We start from the raw sequence: 9,732 nt of genomic DNA, 5'->3' as shown, positions 1-9,732 counted from the left end.
TACTCTTTACACAAGGGGATGGTGAGATTCTTAGTGACTGGATACTGGAAAGACTCCTCAAAGACTAGATGAGAAAAAGTCATTTTTTTCACTTTCACATGAAGGTTTTCTTCTTTGAGGTGTCTTTTGTGCATATAGGATTGTGATACCAGGCTGAGAACTGAAAAAGAAAAAACACAGACATGGGCACATTGGCGTCACAATCTTTTCATTCAGGAGGCGATGGCAATAAAATCATTTACTTGAGCTTCACTTGACATGAATAATCTCCATTTTGTGCAAATAAAACACGTTCAAAATGTTTGTCTGGTCTTAATCATACAAAGATCTCTATAAAAGTATTTATAATTATGTTTTTAAAAGACTTGGATAATTTAGAAAACGACTTTAAATATATTTTCTTTGCAATAACGTCACTAAATAAAACCATTTTTTTTTCCTACCACAGCATCCGAAATCCTTGCTCTGAATTCATTTGAGGCAAATATTTTATTTATGAGGTAATTTTTTAAAAAAGTTGCTAAAACAATTATAAAGTAGTTGTCAGTAAACATTGACATACTGACACACTGACATCTTCACTGGCATACTGAGAGAACATTGTGAGCGAATGCCCAGGAACTTAACCAAAAATATCTAGATAACCAGAGTACACTGGGGTTTTTAGTGCTAATTACATCACAATTGTCTCAATTCCCACTTGCCTTTGTTAGTGTGAACAAACTGTAGTGGGTAAGAGGGTGAGAGAGCACATTTTTGTGTCCATTTTCCCACCCATTAAGTGAGGCCCAGGAAGCCCAGGAAGCCACAGGACCTGTCTTTCAGAGCTGACAGGTATGTGGAAGGAAAGGGATGGTGAAATTTTATGAGTAAAAGATGATAGTGAGGGATTCCTGCTGGATGCACTCCACATAGCCCAGCATACACCTGGCCAAAAGGGGGCTCTGTGCATGTCCTGAAGCTGGTTTTGTTTGTCACTAGGGAATTGAAGTATGTACAGGGCATGAGAAAAGTCCCTTAGGGCTGAGTTACCCAAGTTTGGTCTTTTTCCTAAGGTATTCTGGGCTAGTTCTTCTTTTCCATTGCCCCTGAAGGATCCTGACCCCAACACCTCTCTTGCTGGATCAGTGGACATTTCCTATAAGTCTCTCAAGTCTCTCTTATCCTTCCTCTGCCTCCATTCCCTTATCTCCCTNGAAACAGGGAATACAATGATAAAGACGTTGTCAAGAACAAATTTCTGCTGAGTTTAAGCAACTGACCTGGGGCAGGCTGTAACTTCAGAATAGTGGTACTCTGGTAATTAAGTATCACCACAGTATTCTCACTTGAATAATTCAGCCATGACCTTTTCCTCCTCTAAGATTTAGTGGCTTAGAATAGTGATAAGCACATAGTAAAGGCTCAAGATATTTGCTATTTTTAAAATGATCTTTATATTTTAGAACACTTTTAGATTAAAAAAAAATGAAGATAATACAGAGAGTTCTTGTATATCCCTCACCCAGTAGTACTCTGGTACTTAAGCCTCTCCACAGTTTTCTCACCTGCATAATTTAGCCATGACCTTGTCCTCCTATTGCCCCAAGGCTTAGTATCACCAGCTTTGTATCACTATTCAGGAGAGACTTATCCTGCAGGCTGTATTTTCTGTCCCCTGCTTGTTCTAGCCATTACTGCTATACCTGCTCATCCACCTGATTTCTCATTTAACATTTCCCTTTGACCTGTTGATCTAGAGCATGTCCAGCTTATAGCCTACCAGCTTATTGCCAAGACACCTGCTACCTCACCTAATACCCTTGACATTGGGTTTACCCAACTCTCAGGAGCCCAGTTTCTTCATACATCCTTATATTCCACCAGAAATTGACCAAACCCTAGTGTGCCCTTGGCAGAAGAGAAGAAAGTCTCAGCACTGTTTTCACTCATTTTTAGTGAATTTTATTAAACTCTCAACTAAAAATAATTTGGGAATCCCACTCTTATTCAATAGTTCCATAAATGGGTCTCTCTCTCCCATCCAACGCCTTCATTTTATCACAAAAACAAGTGAGGTTGGAGATGCCGAGAACAGTACAAATCCATATGTAGTTCAGAAAACCAAGATTAAAAGTACTACTCAGGAGAAAAGCTCCCTGTGGGCAGAGTCTCCCTCTGAATGTTGGGACATAGTAATGAGACAGGAAAGAAATAAGTATTTCACCATATCCTCCCAGTGAAAATAATAATTGTTTTTTTTGCAAGGGTTTCCACAAACTCTCCAAGCCTAGAACATAAAGTGTTAGATTTGAAACCATCTATTATAGGGATTAGAATAGTGGACATTCACTGATAATCCCAACCTATTTATAATCCACAGGTCCATNCTCTGTCTCTCTTTCCCTCCCTCTCCCCCCACCCCACCATTCTCTCTCCATCCAGCTTATCTACTGGACAATAGTTTCTTTTTTTGTTTTGTTTTGTTTGTTTGTTTGTTTTTTGCTATTCCCTTCAAAATTATAAGCATAGACTCTTATATAATCTGAAAACACACCTCCTTGCTCCTTTTGATCACAAACCTTGAAGGAGCTCCTGGCTCTTCAGCTCTGGATGCAGACCCTGCTGGTAGTTCATTCTTCTGACTCCACTGCAGGGCCCCTTGTGTAAACTAAGCCCCTCCAAGGTAGGGAAGGCAGAAGGAAAGAGAAGGGCTCAGCATAAAGGAAAGCAGGCAAAGAGGGAATAATACTCATATGCGTGGGCATGTTTAAATGATAAAAAAGCTCACTTGGAGCTTTGCAACAAGGACATTAAGATGATAAGAACAATTAAGTTGATGTGTACAAGAAGGATGCTCACTGTGTGTGTCTGAGGAACATAATTATCATGAGCCAGAAATTCTGACACATAGCAGTCATGAGAATTGGGCTCTAAACACTTTCCCAGTGGGGAAATATTTTCCTTGGTTGCTTTTACAAGCCACCCACTGGAACTCATGTTTTATAAGGAACACAAGGGTCTGTAAATACCACCATTATCCTTCCCACTCTAAAAATGTTTTAACATGAGAAAATTACAATCCTTTGCTAATTGGAAGTTGGCTCTCAAACAATAAAAAGAAATTTATAAAGTTCAAATCTATTCAACAAATTAATTAGTCATGTATAAAAAGTTAATAAGGAATATTCAAGATAGTACCTTTTAATCTTGTAAAATTATGAAAACAAAATAAAGATCAATGAAAATTTTATTTGTAAATGAGTCACCATGATGCATGCATTTGCATTTTATTAGTGAAAATTATTTCCTGGAATTAGTATGAAATTTGAATATCAAGTACAATAATCATGTAGGCAAAACAGCAGCTGTGCGAGAAAGTCAAAGGCTTGGGGAAGAAGGGACAGTTGCAATTGCCTTTAATGGAATAATTGTTTCCCTTCTATTCAGTAATAATGAATTTCAGCCTGGGTATGAGCCAACTGAGCTAGTCTGTTCTGCATTAGTCTTGAAATCAGTGCAAAAGAGAGCTGATTAAATATAAATAAAAAAATACCCTTCTCTATCGGTTGATTTTTATTCTGGGTCTATGTTTGAGTGTGTGCATATATGTATGTGCACTTAATTCAATCTTTTTTTTTTCCCCAACAGATGTCCTTACTCAATATTTAAAACTTCTATCCCAATCTCCTGGCATCATTCTCAGGGGCTCACCATTCATGTGACTGCTCAACACCTGAATTCACAGTGCCTTAACCTCCACATTGTCAATTACTTTTTCTTCTATTCAACAATAGTCAATATTCACCTAGTTCCAGGTTCATAGCCAGGGTCTTGTCATCACCAATAACTCACTGCCAAAATAATTTCCAATTGCCCACTCTCATCACAGACTCTCATGCTTTTAGCCTACTTATTTCAGTAGTCTCATCAACCTCATCAAGACCTCTTATAATTTATGTTAAGACTTCCTAATTATCTATATGTTATAGGTACTTTGTTACATATATATATATATATATATATATATATATACACAATTAATTCTTTTCATAATCTATCTTAATGGTTTATCTTTATAATTACTTAGTTAAAATTAAGCTTAAATTTTGGGTCCAAATTTTACTCTATTGTAGGTACTAACCCTTAGCTCTAGAAAATCTGAACCAAGCTTTCTTCATCTTGACACTGGCTCATTGCTGAAGAAAACAATCACACAAAGGGACAGGCAATTTCCATTCTAAATTCATGATCACCCACCTCAACACTATTTGCCAGGAGTCACTCCAGCCTGACAGACTAGTGGCCCCATGTGCCACAATTACCTGCTGGGCTCCAACTGGTTTACCAAAACTATACCACACATAAAGCCTACACAGAAGTTGCTTCTACATGGGACCACTTTTGGTACAACAAACAAGAAAAAGACAATATAGAGAATGTTGGGGAGCCATGAGACCTCTTTGGGGACTGCTGGAATTCTCTGGGGTCAGAAGTGCTTTTGAGCACCATGGTTTCAGCTCATAGAGTGGTCAGGGGCTGTATCCAGGTGCTATGGCCTACCTGAAAGGTCATGTTCCTGGACATAATCTGGCAGCTGATTTAGGCCCCAAACAAAGGGAGCAAGCAAGATCAATAGGGCATTACAATACGTAACTGGCCTCCTTACCTGGAGCTGCTATGTCTCAGCAGGCCAGTGCTCCAGCTGTTTTAAGCACCTGCTCGGTGATTACCAACCTGCCAAAGCTAGCTGGCACACACAGCCTACACAGAAGCCACGTTTTCAACACTGGGAGAGATAGCTATTTTGTCTAATTCATATAGACAAATACTGAAAGTCAAACAAATTGAAAAGACAGAATATTTCTCAAATGAAGGAATAGAAAAAATAACCCCCTGGAGGGTGGGGGGAGAATGGTTATGGTAACAGAGATAAGTAACTAACTTGCCTAATAAAGATTTCAAAAAAATTGTAAGGATACTCATCAACCTTGAGAGTAGAATAGAAGAACTTAGGGAGAACTTCAACTAAGAGTTAGAAATATATATATATATATTATATATATATATATATATATATATAATATATAATATATATATTTATAAATATATATATAATATATATATATAATACAGAAACAAGAAGATCAGAAGAATACAATTATCGAAAGAAAAAAAAAACATTAGAAGAAATCAACTGGAATACCAGAATCAACAGAAGCTAACACAAAAGAATGGATCAGTGAGTTAGATGAGAGACTAGTGGAAGTCAACTAACCAGAACAGAGAAAAGAATAATAAAAAATTGGACATAGTTACATCTAAGATAACATAAAGCACTCAAACATTTGCATTATAGGGGTCCCAGAAGGAGAAGTAAGAGAAAAAGGAACAGAAACTATTTAAAGAAATAATGACTGAAAACTTTTCTAACATGAGAAAAGAAGCAGACACCCAGGTCCAGGAAACACAGAGAATTCCAAAAAGAACATATTGTAAGAGAGACCCAGACCAAGGCGTATTGTAAATAAAATGACAAAAGTTAAAGAGACAATATTGAAGGAACAAGAAGAAGGAGAAAAAAAAAAAAGAGTTGCATACAATGGAAACCCCATAAGTCTACCAGGGGTTTTCTCAGTAGAATTTTATAGGCCAAAAATGAATGGCATGACATCTTTAAAGTGTTGAAAAAAAGGAATCTACAAACTAGAATAATTAATTACCCAGTAAGGTTTTCATAAAGAATTGAAGGGGAGATAATGAGTTTCTCAGACAAGCAAAAATTAGAAGAGTTCATCATCATTAAACTAGCTTCACAAGAAATGTTAAAAAGTCTTCTTTAACTAGAAAAGGCAAAGCCATAAACAGAAATAAGAAAATATGAGAATGGGAAAAAACTCACAGGTAAATTCAATATATTTAATAATAAATACAACAAATCAGACATTTAAAAAGCTACTACAAAAGTCAAAAGAAAAAAGCATCAAACTCAACTCAAACTACATGTGTTTACAAATACATAACACAAAAAGAGCAATATCATAAAACATGGAGGGGAGAGTAAAAATACAGTCCTTATAGAATATATTTGAACTTAAATGGCTATCAGTCTAAAATAGACTGTTACAGATATAGAATGATATCCATAAACTTCTTGATAACCCAAAATAAAAAACCTACAAAAGATACAAAGAACACAGAGAATGGAACACAAACAAAACACTAAAGAAAAGCAGCAAACCATAAGAGAAGAAGGCAGGAGTGGAGGAGAACTAGAAAAAAGAAACAAAAAACAAAAAACAAAATGGCAATAACTACATATGTAGTGATAATTACTTTAAATGTAAATTAATTAAATGCTCCAATTAAAAAAAGTAGAGTGGCTGAATTGGTTTAAAAAATGACCCATTTGTATGCTGCTTACAAGAAACTCATTTCAAATTGAAAGACACATATAACTGGAAAACAATACTCCATGAAAATAGAAATGAAAAGAAAGTTGGTCTCATGTCTAATCATTAGGTTGTTTTGTACACCTAAAATAAATTTAAAAATAATAATAAAATTCTAAAAAGCTAAAAAAATAAAAAAGAGAAGCAAGTTGGGGTAGCAATACTCATGTCAGATAAAACAGAAATTAAAACAAAAATATGTAAAAAAGAAAAAAGAAGGATATTACATAATTATAAAGGGTCAATCCAAGAAGAGAATATAACTATAAAGATCTATACTTCAAACATAGGAGAGCCTAAATGTATAAAGCAATTATTAATGGAAATAAAGGGAGAAATCCACAGTAATACAATGATAGTAGAGGATTATAACACCCACTCACATTAATGAATGTCATACAAACAGAAAATTAATGAAATGATTGACACTAGATCAGATCGAGTTAATAGATATTCCTAGAACGTTTCATCTCAAAATTCCAGAATACACAAGTTTTAAGTGCACATGGTACTTCTCCAGGATAAACCACATTTTATGCCACAAAACAACCCTCATTATAGTCAATAAGGTTGAAATCAAATCAAGCATCTTTTCCAACCACAATTTCATAAAACTAGAAATCAACTGCAGAAAGAAAACTGGAAATAAAACACAAATACGTGGAGACTAAACAACATTGTACTAAACAACCAATGGATAAATCAACAGGATATCAAAAGTCACCTTGAAACCAATGAAAATGAAAACAAAACTTTCAAAATTTATGAAATGCATCAAAAGCAATTCTAAGAGGGAAGTTCATATCTATACAGACTTATCTCAAGAAAAAAGAAAAGTCTCAAATACGCAACTTAACTTTACAGCTAAAGGAGCTATAAAAACAATAAACAAAACCCAGAGTAAGTAAAAAGAAAATAACAAAGAACAGAATGGAAATAAATGAAACAGAAATTTTAAAAAACAATAGAAAAGATCAATAAAATTAAAACCTAGTTCTTTGAAAACATAAATAATATTGACAAAATTTTAGCCAAACTCATCAAGAAAAAAAAGAGAGTTCAAACAAATACAATCATAAATGAAAGACAAGTTACAACCAGCACCACAGGAATACAAAGAATTATCAAAGACTACTATGGACAAATATATACCAAGAAATTTGACAATCTAGAAGAAATTGATGTGTTTCTAAAAGTATGTGACCTTCGATAATCTATAGAAGAAATGGATATGTTTCTAAAAGTATGTAACCTTCTAAGAATGAACCAGGAAAAAATACAAAATCTAAATGGACTGATTACTAGCAATGAAATTGGAGAAGTAATCAAAAAACTTCCAACAAATCAAAGCCCAGGACCAGACAGCTTCACAGGTGAATCCTACCAGACATTCAAAGAAGAATTAATAGCTGTCCTTCTTAAGCTATTTCAAAAAATTTGAGAAGGAACTCTTTCAAACTCTTTGGGTGAAGCCAGCATCACCCTAATACCAAAACCAGACAAAGACATTACAAAAAATAAAAAATTACAGGCCAATATCTTTGAGGGACATAGATGCAAAAATTCTCAACAAAAATTCTCAACAAAACAAAAATTCTCAAAAAACCAGATTCAACAATACATGAAAGGATTACATACCTTGACCAAGTGGTGGGATTCATCACAGGGATACAAAGATGTTTTGACACCCTTAAATCAATTAGCATGATACATCACATTAACAAAATAAAGGATGAAAAACATGTCATCATCTTAATACATGCAGAAAAAACTTTTGACACAGTTCAACATCCTTTTATGAAAAACTCAACAAAATGGGTATAAAAGAAAGATATATCAATAAGTAAAAGCTATATATGGCAAACCCACAGATAATATACTCCCTGGTGAAAAATATAAAGCCTTTTCTCTAATATCAGGAACAAGACAAGGATGTCCACTATCACCTCCTCTATTCAACATACTATTAGAAGCTCTAGCCACAGCAATTGAACAAGAAAAATAAATAAAAGACATCTAAATTGAAAAGAAGTAAAACTCTCATTATTTTCAGATGACATAATACTATATGTAGAAAGCCCTGAAAATTACCAGAAAACAATTAGAATTAATAAATAAATTCAGTAAAGTTGTAGGATACAGAATTGATGTGCAGAAACTTGTTGTGTTTCTTTACACTAATAATGAAAGATCAGAAGAGAAATTAAGAAAACAATCCCATTTTCAATTGCATCTAAAAGCATAAAATACCTAGGAATAAATTTAATCAAATATGTGAAAGATCTGTACTCCACAAACTATAAGACACTGAAGAAAGAAATTGAAGAAGATGCAAATAAATGAAAGATTATACATTGCTCATGGATTGGAAGGTTTAATCTTGGTAAAATGTCTTTGTTCCCCTAAAACAATATACAGATTCGATGCAATCTCTATTAAAACATCAATTGCATCCTTCTCAGAATTAGAACAACTAATCCTAAAATTTATACAAAACCACGAAAGTTTCCAAATAGCCAAGAAATCTTGAGAATGAACAAATTTGAAGGTATCATCCTCTCTGATATCAAACTATATTACAAAGCTGCAATAACAGTATGGTACTGGCATAAAAAACATATATAGCTCAGGCCTGCTGACTGGCTCAGTTGGTTAAGAGCTTACTCAACAGCAGTCCGAGTCCCGGCCTGAGCTGAACTGCCGCTGAGCTGCCAACAGGTGGCAGGGTGACTCAGCTGTTTGTGTCTATGAGTTTTTGTTTGTTCATTTTATATATATATATATATATATATATATATATATATATATATATATATATATACAATGGAATAGAATAAAGAGCCCAGAAATAAATCCTTGCTTATATGGTCAATTAATCTATGATGAAAGAGGCAAGAATAGACAATGGGGTAAAAACAGTCTCTTCAATATATGGTATTGAAAAATTAGGACACAAGCATGCAAAAAATGAAACTGGATCATTTTCTTACGCCAGATACAAAAATAACCTCAAAATGGGTTAAAGACTTAAATGCAAGACCCAAAACCATAATACTCCTAGAAGAAAACATAGGCAGTAAACTATTTGACATTAGTTGTAGAAATATATTTTTGGATATGTCTTCTCAGGAAAGGGCAACAGGGAAAAAATAAATTGGACTATATCAAAGAATTTGCACAGGAAACGAAACCATCAGCAAAACAAAAAGGCAACCTACTGATGGAACAAAATACTGGCAAATGATACATCCAGTAAGGGGTTAATATGCAAAATATATAATAAATACACAAACTTAACCCC

The sequence above is a fragment of the Hipposideros armiger genome, unplaced genomic scaffold (genome assembly GCF_001890085.2).
Source record: "Hipposideros armiger isolate ML-2016 unplaced genomic scaffold, ASM189008v1 scaffold_797, whole genome shotgun sequence".
In the NCBI taxonomy this organism is placed as follows: Eukaryota; Metazoa; Chordata; class Mammalia; order Chiroptera; family Hipposideridae; genus Hipposideros; species Hipposideros armiger.
This window is presented reverse-complemented; position numbering follows the sequence as displayed.